General features: G+C 43.9%; 1 long non-coding RNA gene across 3 annotated transcripts in view; it reads right to left on the minus strand.

The window, feature by feature from the left end:
* LOC120375597 overlaps positions 1 to 4,511 on the minus strand; it is a 46,963-nt gene extending 42,452 nt beyond the window's left edge. For all 3 annotated transcript variants that reach the window (XR_005586657.1, XR_005586656.1, XR_005586658.1), the window contains exon 1: positions 4,407 to 4,511. This is a non-coding gene — a long non-coding RNA (uncharacterized LOC120375597). The remainder of the gene's footprint in view (positions 1 to 4,406) is intronic.
* Between the last annotated feature and the right edge of the window lie 7,386 nt (positions 4,512 to 11,897).

Consider the following 11,897-nt stretch of genomic DNA (forward strand, 5'->3'; position numbering starts at 1 on the left):
AGGCCACAGAACAATCAGATGGTAATTTTTTGAAATACGAGGGCAGTTCAGTACAACTCTGTCAAACACCATTAGCACAGGTGGCCCCATTGTTGGCCATACACAAGGTAGCTTTACCAGGACAGTCTTGCTGCCCTGGGATCTTCTTTCAGGGCATCCCATTTCACTAAGGTATTTGTGTTATTTAAACTACAAAATGTTACTTCAAGATGCTTAGTGGCACTGAGCAGAATTTGCTTTGTGGTTATCAGGAGCAAACAGACCAGTGGAATGAGAGTCCAATGTAATGTAGCCAGAGTCAGCACTGTCAGAGCTGTTACTTTGCTCAGAGTGAACAATGGCAACACTTGATTAGTGTTCTGTGATAAACTCATTTACACACCTGGGATTGTCTACATAAGAACATTGCACTGGTATAACTTAAGCTGGGTATTTAAACTGATAGTTACATTGGTGCAAAAGGCCACAAAGACACTTATTTTTGGTGCAAGTGGATTATTTTAGCTTACTTTGATTAGGAACACATTTAACTAAACCAAAATATAAGCCACTCATATACAAGCCAGAGCCTCCTGCCACACTTTTAAAACTGATATAGTTAAACTAGTACAACATTGATTCAACTGCAACTTTCTCATGTAGACAAATCTAAGCAACTGAAAAATATTTTCCACTCCAAGAAATATGTTCACTGTTGACTCAAAAAGACAACAAAACAAATAAGTCTTTTGAATGATTTTGTGATCTTAAGATGTCACCACAAAAGTATCTTAATTTTTGTTTTTTTTTAAAAAACACTTGTCACCCAGCTTGGACTGCACATGTCATGAAGACCAAATCTCCGCCCGCCCCCTTTGAGGCTATCCCTGTATCTCAGGGGTTGTGGCTATTATCAATACACAGTAACAGTGCTGGTAGGGCAGCATGTTGAAAGCCTCACTCTGGGGCTGTCAATCCAGAATCTTTCATTAGTACTAACATGCCTTAAATGATAATAAAGCATAAACAGAGCTAATTAAGCTGTGATGCTGGAAAGCAGGCTCAGCAGAAGTCTTCAGTCCCCAAAACCACATACACTTGCAAATTCTCATGTTTTACTGCTCATTCATCCCTTCCATCTTGGTCATTTCCACAGTCCTCCATCTGTTGGCCTCTTACACTCCATTCTGCCTGTTCCCAGGCTCTTTCTGGACTGATGACAATATTTTTTCTTTTAACCAAGTTTAAATAATTCTCACATTTGCTGACAGCTATGAGTCTCAGAGACAGCTGAGTGCACCACATTGGCATGTGTAGAAAAACTCACTCAGCCCCATGCTCTGCCTCCCCTCCCCCCAAAAAGGGAGCCAGGCTTGGGGATAGCCCGGAGTCTTTGGGATATTGGATCAAGAGCAAGATTGGTTTAAACCAAAGTTCTTATAGCTCCAATTTTAATCCTGATTTAAATAATCTATTTTAATCTTATTTTGCATTGTATTTTCTAGTTATTTTCCTAAAAGAAAAGTGGATTCTCATTAAAATATGTAGATTTGCAACTAAATATAGCCTTTCCATTAAATCTGGGACTTTTTGCTAATCAAGAGATTACATTGTCTATATACATTAATGTAAGCAATTATATAGCTTACTATGCATTTCTTTTTATGTTTGTATTATGCTAGACAATGGTGAATGATGAACTGCTCATTTACTAGACAATTTTTACTTGTGATTTATATCAATCTCTAAGTGAAATTTGAAATTCAATGAAAGATGCATAACAGCATTTGTATTATTTTAATTAGTTAACTAGAACTACCCTTAAATGTGCTGGGTAAACAAGAAAAATGTTTTAGAGAACATTTTGTATTTAAAACTGAGTTATTAAACTACTATTACCTGTAGTTAGTGAATTGAACTGATTTTTACTGGTCTCCATGTGCTTCAAGATTTTAGAATTAGTAGAGATCATCCTTTCACACTTCATTTTTCTTCCTAGATGGGAAGAGGAAAGCAAGCTTTCTTGCTTCAACTCCCAGTTGGCTGCTTAACTTTGAATAACTAATTACAGTGAACTAGCGCAAACTGAAATGAAAAATATTCTCTCAACCTGCAGAAGAAGCTACTACTATGAAAAGCTGGTTTAGTGCTTCAACAAACTGATTCCAGGTGCTTAGACAAGGACTTCCACCAATTCAGTGGTCTGTTTTGTTCAGAACTTCAGCAGCAAAAATGTGTTGCTTGCCTTTTTTTGTTTAATTTAAATAAAGGTAATAGGTTATAGCAAGTTTAGGCCTTAATATTAGTTACAATTTCAAAATTGGTTTTAAATGGGTTTATTTTAAAAGAAAAATGTATTTAAATTTAAAAAGGTGATTTGGATTGATTTTTATCCACCCTGATCAAGGGGCTACAATTAGCAACTCTTATCATCCTCACCTTCACTACTCTACTCCCCAAAACTTGGATCTTGGAAACTGGGGAGCTACAAGGTGAGAGAAGAAATGTAACTGCATGGATGTTCTCATTTCATTCCAACTCTCATAGAAATGCACTGAATGTAACCCCTCCAAAAAACACAATCCAGAGAGAGAGCTGGAAATTAGAAGGCTCTGAGACTTTGAGCTCCCTAATAAGCCTATTGCACAGGAAAACAAATTGTCTCAGTGTCTCTTTACATCTTCAAAACTTTTTCCCACTAAGCACCTACTGCTATAGGTGGCTTGCCAGTGAACACAGAGGCCCAGATCACTCCCTCATTCAAGGAATCCCACAGGATGGAGCTATGGGAGAAAAACCTTAGCATGGCTCCCCTTTGGAGAGTGTTTTCTTGATTCTGCCAGAAGCCAGCCATGCACCCCTTTAGAAAGCCATCTATCTGTCCCTCAAACCCTACCCATCTCTCAAGATATGGGACAGACCCCATGATCAGGGAGAGATCCACCCACAGATCCAAGGATACTAGAGCCCAGAGCTAAGAAGATAAATCCCTCAATTATTCTTGCAGAGCAGCCCCAGAAGGGTTTTGGCTTCCAAGACAATCACTTTAGGAGCAAGGAATAGATAAGGCCCCATATACAGAGTCTGAAGCTTAGTCACTCACAGTAAAGAGGAGGGACTTGCACTGCAAGTCAATGGCAGAGTCAGGAATACAACCCAGTGCCCAGAATACTAATCCAGTGCCCTGTCCTCGAGACCATACTCCCTCCCATGCCAGCCTAAGCAACAGCTAGTGCAAGCTCAACCCCTGCAAACATTATGGCTCAGATTCTGTGGGCTTCTCAGAAAAGCAGTGTTATGACAATGCTGACACTCCCTAAATGGCCTGGACAGAAGCATTCCACCCACCCTGCTGTTTCTATGTTATAGAATATCCTTCTTTAAATGCATCCCTATAATAAGCTGGAGAGGTGGCAAGCAAACAGCAGTGACTGACATGAGGGGCTGATTGCTTGTATGGAGCTGCTGAAAGGGGTCCTGACATTCTAAGTGCTCATCAGAGTGAAGGATGACAGTCTGAGACAATGAGACACTTCCTTTCCCTGGCTCTCCAGCTATTAACAAGCGCTTGGGAGTCCAAGGCTGCTGCATCCTTTTGTCCTGCCCCACACTGTTTATTTGCTTTCTCTCTCTTTTGGGGAGTTGGGGGCATGCTTCTTCAGCTATTTACATTGGACCCTATACAGTTTGCACTCCAAAAATTTCATTAGACACTTGGAATCTAACCAAAACTGAGCCTGTTGCTGGAATTCAGTTTCCAAAAGCTGCCCTTCTCCTTTCCAGCCAGTATATTCTGCTGTTCCTACACCATGGCTAGGGGGGGGTAATGGATGCACAAAGCACCCATTGGTGCCCCTGCAATGCAGCCATGTTGTGGGTGTTCCAGGTGGGGGCCAGGAGTAAAGGTATCTCCTCACCCCAATAATTCCCTGCTGCACACATTTGTACAGGGCTATGTAACTGCCTGGATCCCAACAGGGCCCACCTCTCACAAGTGCCCTCTTCTGATCAGGTGTGTCAGCACTTCTGTTTATGGTGACCCTTCTGGCAGTTTCTCTGGTAGTATCTAGTGACCCACCTTCTGGCCAAGTCAAACAGACCCCTTCTTGGGCATTAGTCCAACAAAGTATTTAAGTACTCCTGGCCATGGTAGGGGTTGTGCCCCCAGGACTTTCTCCCTGGAGACTCTCCACTCATTATGGTCTGTTCTGGCCCCAGATCACCAGCTGGGCTTCTTAACAGTTCAGATCCCCTTCTGGTGGTTTATCACTGCCCAATTGTAGGCTACTTCTGAGGCAGCCTATGGGGGAGGAGAAGGGGGGAAGAAGAGACCTAGGCCCACCCACTACTCCAGGTCCCAGTCCAGGGACCCTAAGAAGAGCAGCCATGTGCTGCAGCCCCAGCCTTCACCAATATTTCACCCTTACCTCAGGGCTCCTCTGTGTTCAGGCCCAGAAGCCAGCCAGGAGCTCTCATTCCCTGCTAGCACTGAGCTGCCTATGGTGCTGCAGTTCCCTTAGCTAGTCAGGAACACCAGCTATACTCTTCTGGCCCCAGCACTGCAGCTCCTTTTATACTAGCCTGAACCCCCTGATTGGCTAGCCCTTTGCAGCCTCCCCCTGATTGGCTGATTTCCTGCACAGTCTCTCTAGGCCCTTTGGAGGACTTAGCTCCATTGCTTCTTTCCTAGGATGGGTGTGGCAGGACCCTGAGTCTTACAGCAGGGGGCCTCTGGGCCTAGTCTACCCTATTACGGGCTATGTGAGCAGGGTTTGGTTAGGGCAGCTCTCAGGTTGCTCTAACTTTGTCCAGTGGTTGATCCAGCCCCTGTGATCCCTAGAATAGGGGAGGTGCAAAACCTAGTCGCTGTGCCAGGCTTTGTGCCAGTGCAGGGATGAATTGCCCACCAAAACCTTGAAATAATCTGGGTGGAGACTTAGTCAGAACAGGGCTTGGAATAAGGTGAAGTGGGATGGGATAGGAAGGAAGATCCAGGTGCATTTGGACACATCTTCTACAGTGAGCCAGGGGACACTGAGGTCATTGTACCATTGGTAAGCAGTATCTGGGTTTAGGGATACCCAACAAGACCTAGTCAATAGCGGACACTTTGGGGAACTAACCAGCCCTGGTTGATATGAAGGCAGGGACAGATGATATTTTCCAAGTGGATACAAGTCTCCTGATATGGTTCAGGTTCTGATCTGAGCCCCAGTCAACCTTCTCTCTCTCCTGCTCTGTCCCTAATGGCAAAGTCATGTAACTTGATAACAATGCTTTTCTCTCCTCTCTGCCACCACTAGCCAAGGCTCCCAAAGCACTTTATGAGCTTCCTGGGTCAATTAAGCTTTAAGATCACTGTATGGTAGGCACTGCTTAGACCTCACTTACAAATGGACAAAGTGAGGCAAAGACAGGTGAACTGACCAGCACAAGATCACCCATCAAGGCAGTGACAGAGCTGGAAATAGAACTCACCTCACTTCTTTAAATAGTAGGAGAGATTTGAGTAGGGGCACATGGTGAATCTTTGAACTCTTGGCTGCCCCTGGCTACATGGCTCAGTGATTCATTTGAATTCCTGAGTTGAAAGCCAATGCACTTACCTACATTAAGCCAAGCAAGGAGACAAACAAAAAGCACACTTAGCAGTCTCTCTTCTGTCAGTAGCACCCCTGTGAGATAAATAAGCACTGTCACAGCTGTATTGCAGAAGGGACCTGCCAAAGGTCATGACAGTCCAGTTGTAAAGTCTGGGAATTGAACCCAGAAAGTCTCAGCTCTCAAGCTGCTGCTTTAACCACAACACAAACTTGTTCCCTGAGCTAGAGGTGGAACTCAAGAGTCTAGAATAAAGGTAATAATTGGAGCTATACCAATCTCCTAGAACTGGAATGGACCTCAAAAGGTCATCACGTCCAGTCCCCTGCCTTCACTAGGCAGGACCAATTTTTGCCCTAGATCCCTAAGTGGCCCCCTCAAGGATTGAACTCACACCCCTGGGTTTAGTAAGCCAATGCTCAAACCACTGAGCTATCCCTCCCTGGCACTTATTTTACTGACAGAATACCTCCTAGAATCAGGTGGAGAATCTAGGACTTTTGCTCCCAGAGCCCTGCTCTAACCACTAGGCTTTGACAGATACTGGTTTTACACATACACCTGGCCTCACCTCCTCTGCCTTTTCAAGTCAGGTTCCATCAATTTGTCTCCACAGTTTTATCCCTGCCCTGCAGCAATTGGCTGGATCTTTTTACTCTGATTCAATTACACATACAATAAGGGCATTGCAAACAGAAAATTACACGCTGCCATAATTGAATTCTTCTTTAGATGTTCTCTTTCTAAAACCTTGCAGTGGCAATGAAAGAGATTGTCTTGCATCAAAGCCAGATCCAAAATCCATGCAGTGCCCCCACTGAGTGTTGGCCCTATCCTAACCACCTGCTGCCAAATCCTGCAAAGGGCTCTGCTCCGGGTTTCCATGGTGTAAAGCCTGAGAATACATTGGATTTCACCCGCCTTTGGGAGGAGTAGGGTCCTCGTTCTAACTCCCTAACTGAGCATCTCCTCTTCTTTTCACTCAGCTAGAGCAGTAGCACTCAGATTCCCAAAGCATGTCAATCAATGAGCCTGGGCTAACTCCCGTGACTGGACACCAAAGACCATTCAAACAAATACAAGGAGAAGACGAAATTGTTCTCTCTCTCTGTCATGTATGTATATATAAATATATATATAATAAAGACATTAGAAATGTTTCTTTGCCTGAAAGTTTTGCTTTGTTTCTGATGCCTTTCAAAAATAAGCATTATCTGGCTTTGAAGGTCTTATTCTGGGGACATTTCCTTTTAAAATAAATAAATAATCTATGCCATCTCTTCCTAGTCTCAGGGTGACATGAACGACTGATTTCTATGCAATGTTGCGAGTGCCTTTCAGGAACACAATGGCAGGTTCTTTGACAATGTCATATGTCTATTCAAAACAACCCGCACGCCACTCAGAGACCCACACATTTGCACAGTGCTTGTTCTCCTTGCGATAAGCCATGTTAGATTTTTTTCCTTTCTATTTGAAAAAATTATTCTGGTCTTTTAAATCCCAGGCTTTTTTATTTTTTCTTCTTCTTTCCAGACAATAGGACCTGTCCTGCTTTGATTCATTATGTGATCTTGAGTTATAACAATTCAACAGACAGAGAAGACTGTGGTGGGGGTGGGTAGCAGAAAGAGGTATTGGGCTGGAGATGCTACTGCTTCATGGGCTAGAAAAAAAACAAGCTGTAAAAGTGGAAGATGCTGAGAAATCCCAGCTTTGCGGTTCCACAAAAACTTATATCCGTCCTCTTCTAAACGTTAGGAACCTTTGGATTCTAAAATGTCCATCTCCGGGGTGAAGCCCAAAACATGATGCAGAATCTGAGGAAACCCCATGAGCTTGGAGAATACTTGAATTCAGTGCCAGTGCCAAACTTGATGGTTCAAACCCAAGTCTACTTCTACACAGATACATCCCTCCAGGAAAGGATGTAACAGTATCTGGAAGCCCCCATTGGCTGGTGCTGGGACGATGTCATTTCCAGAACCACCTACTTCAAATGGGAGGGTTTTGGATGCATAACTGAGTGCAGGCATGCAACATTTATTTCACTCCCTTAGCAGAGCCTGGTTTTATGTAGTAAATAACAATGAAACCAAATCAGCCTCAGCTTCATTTTCTATTAAACGAGTACATGCTTGAAGAACCGCAAGTATAGTGTTACACCGACATTAGTACATAAAGAGCTGGAAGAATGAGCAGATACTAATAAATTACTTAGAGAATTGACAGGTGGTTTTTTTTCCTACTTTAAAACAAATTAAAAATATGCCAGCCTCTTTCTTTGCTCTCGTTCTGTCTCTTTCTCTCTCTCCTTTTTTTTTATTTAAAGGAAGTAGTTAGACGCAGAGACTCCAGCATGAATAAAAACTCAGATTTATGGGCCCATCAGTGGGATCTTTAAACTTCCTAAGTGCTTAAAATGTACACATTTTAACTTGAAAAATTACCAGGTTTGTCCAAAGGAAAATTTCTAACATAAAACATGAAACTCATTTGAAGGGAGAAATTCTCCAATGAAGCGAACCCAGGCAGTCATAAAAAAGTTAAACCAGGCAGAAAGGGAAATGTCAAATGTGTGGGAGAGCCAGCTGTCTCTCTATTCTTTTATATATATATTTTTATAACCAAGATCAGGTTATAGAAGAATATATGACTGTCTCAAGCAGGGAGGGGTGAGAAGAGAGGAAGGAATTTTGCTTCCAGTCTGTGACTTGATGTAAAGCAGAGAATGCTACAAAAATATACATTTTTTTACTTCTAAATAAAGCACTTTAGAGTGACACATTTATTGCTAGCAAAGAATTACTCAAATAAGAGACATTGTCAGCTATTTATTTAAAAGCTTTTTAATAATAATAATAAAAAAGCAAAACCCCCTCTCCATTCTTTACAATGCTCCCTTAGAAGCTTCAAGATAAAATGTTTTTTCCCTTCTGATTTTCTGTTCTTCCATTTAACCATATTCCACCAGGCAGTGTGCATCTCCTGTGTTTTGCTAGGGTTGCTTGTCATTTGTTTACTTCCCGCTCTCTGCACTTCAGCCTCATCAATGATAACTGTGACAGAGCCAAAACACTGGCTGATGTAAATTGCTGCAGCTCAATTGCCTTAAGTGAAGTTCCATCCAGAGAGTTTGGTCCATAGTGTCTAAGGATCCCAGGACAAATGAGAGAAATAACAGCTGTGTGAGTTCTTGTTGATATATCAGCCCTGCATCTCGGTTCCAGCAGCAGGTTGAGTAAAGAAAAGGAAGGGGTATGTGACGGCCTCCGGGACACCACCTGGAACTGGGGTACCACTAATCCCTCTGACCGACCAGCCCGGGCTCCCTCTCACGCTGTGCTGCTGTGAGAAGCTGCAGACCTGCTCCTGGTCCTACACTTCCACCAGCATTCACACAGGGAGGGACACACCCAGCAGCAATGACATGCAGACTCTGACCAGCCACTGCATGAACCAACAGTGGAGAGGCTACAGCCAAAATAACTGCCAGCTTCCAGGCCTAGGACCCTAGAGCTGTACCGTCCTGCCCTGGTCAATAAGGCTGGCTTTAGGAAGCACGGGGCCCAATTCAAATAGTTTTGATGTGGCCTGCCGCCGAAGACCCAGAGCGAGTGAAGGACCCACCGCCAAAGTGCCGCCGAAGACCCGGAGCGCGGGGCCCTCTTAGGCGCGGGGCCCGATTTGGAGGAATCGGGGGAATCTGCCTAAAGCTGGCCCTGCTGGTCAAAACGCTGACCAGTATGAATTTATTATCCAGTTTGCCTCCTGCTCAATGTGGAGAGGAAATTCAACAGCCCCTGCCCCTTGAGCTAAGATTTCCAAGAACTTCACTCCAAACCTACTGGTTTAAATGAAAACATTAAATAATTACAAAAAGATAGATATTAAGTGATATAAGGGATAGCAAACAGATCAAAGCAGATTACCTAGTAAATAAACAAAAATGCTAAGCCTAAAATACTAGATAGAGTGGATATGAATCAGCAAATTCTTCCCCTGGCTGATCATACAAGCAGGCTGGCAGAGTCTCAGGGCCTACGCTGCACTTGCTTTGCCGCTTGGAATCCCCAGATTTTTAATACACAGGCTAGTCCCCCGGTTCAGTCTTTGTTCTTCAGGTGTTTCCAGGAGTCTTCTTGTGTGAGGAGTGAAGAACAAGAGACGATGTCACTCCCTGCCTTATATAGATTTAGCATATGGCGGGAACTCTTTGTTCCAAAACCAGTTCCCAGACCAGTTTGTGGAAAAATACAGACACCCCAATATGGAGTCCAGAGTCATGTGGCCTGGTCACATGCCCTTGTAGAGTCCTAGCAGGCATTACTTACGGGCTGTCTGGAGCGTTCTCAGGAAAGGTTACCAGGTGGGGGATCAGCTTCTCCTAAGGCCTATTGTTTTCCCCAATGGCTCATTACCCTGAATAGGCCTTTCCCAACCAGCTATCTAGACTGAAAGCATCACCCAGGTGTAACTACATTTGAAATACAGAAATAGTCAATATTCATAACTTCAGATACAAAAATGATACAAGCTCACAAATAGGATAATTATATTCAGCAAATCATAACTTTTCCACTGACACCTCACATGACCCACCTTGCACAAAATGCATGATAATTATGCTATAATCATATTATAATATCACTATGAAGAATATGGGGTTCAGTATCACAGGGAGTAAAGGTGGTTTCAAATCTGTCTTTTCAGGTCATCTGAGGGCCCCTGAAGCATTTGACATCAATTAGAGCAGAGCTCCTCTAATTTACACAGAGGGGTTTTGCTGTAGTTCTGCCATTCTTCCCTCCTCACACCTCCAGCCACGTCCCCTATGCTAATGGCTAGGAGGAGGCTGCCACTGAGCCATTCACTCCTGCAGTTCTGCACCAGCCGGGGAGCCCCCTTACATGGGTAGCTCATAGTCCTCCTAGACTGCTGTCCTGCTGCCTGATTACAAACTGCCCAGTGCACGGACAGGAAGGATTTGAAGAACTCCTTTGAAATTCTCCTGTTCTTTGTTATCTTCCTGTAAAAGGCAGAGAGAGAGTCAAATCTGTTGTTTGTGGGGTGCAAGGGGCCCATTTAGGCCCATACCCAGTCCAACCCCATACAATTTAATAGGGTTGTGCATGGTAAGTCAAAATCTGGCCCCTGGGGTTTTCAAAGGCTACAATTTTCAAAGGGCCTAAATCCTTTAGTTTGGGTGCCTAATTCTCTAAGCACTCTTCAAAAATCCTAGCCTTATCTTTAGCTCTCCAGAGAGTCACAGATTCATAGATTCCCAAGCCAGAAGTGGCCACTGCGATTATCTAGGCAACTTCCTGTGTAATGCAGGCCAGAGAACATCTTCACAATAATGTGTGTTTGAACTAGAGCACATCTTTTTAAAAAAAAAAATCCAATCCTGACTTAAAACTTGATTGACCATTCCTTGCACTTCACTGGAGTTAGGGAGGGAGTTCTCAGCACTCCTGGGAGATGGGAAGTGGATGCCCATACCCCAGAGACAGCTCCGAAAATAACCTCGCCCTTATTTCTGACCAGGACTTTTGCTCTCAGCTGGCAAAATCCTCCCTGTGCTCCGTTACTCATTGCCACCAAGGCCGGAGTGCCTCCCTCAAGTAGCCTCGAGAGAGGGAGAGAGAAATACAGGCTCCAAGGCTGAGAACCCGGCAACCTGTAAATTACAGGTTGTTCGAACTGAGCAAAATGCTACATGCTGTGCCATTCCCTCTGACTTTAAAATATTAAATGCGAAGCTGGTAGTACATCTGTTTGTCCAAAGCAATTTGAGTCTCAAGTGCCTGTCACTAAAGTCTGGCACTCTAATCTGTTTCCACTGGAATGGGAATAAAAGGAGGAAGAAGAATGACTGGCAATCAGACATTGTGTGAGCTCCTTTCTGAGGAGTGCATGGACCAAAGATATGGAGGAAGTGAAATCTCTCTCTGCTCAGCCCACACTATTTTTGTCAGCATTCTCAGTTCCCATTGGGTTTAGTGCCTCTGAAAGATCTGACCTTACACTAGAGATGGCCAAACTTACTTTCCTTAATATGGATGCGGCATCTCCCAAGCGTGATTTGTTCTGGGGCCACATTCTCCTTTGGTTCTCAGCACCTGGCCCTTTTTAGACCCCTTTCACTGCCTTCCCTCTATCATCCATTCAATCCATTCCAAAGTCCTTTGTGACAGGGGAGACAGCCTCAGGCCAGCATGTGAGCTCAGCATCTCCTGCATGGGCTGGGAGTGGCACTGTGGGACTTTCCTTCAGGAAAAATTATCCTGTCTCCCTTCCCTTTAAGACAATAAGTC

Source organism: Mauremys reevesii, linkage group 12, assembly GCF_016161935.1.
Source record: "Mauremys reevesii isolate NIE-2019 linkage group 12, ASM1616193v1, whole genome shotgun sequence".
NCBI lineage: Eukaryota > Metazoa > Chordata > Testudines > Geoemydidae > Mauremys > Mauremys reevesii.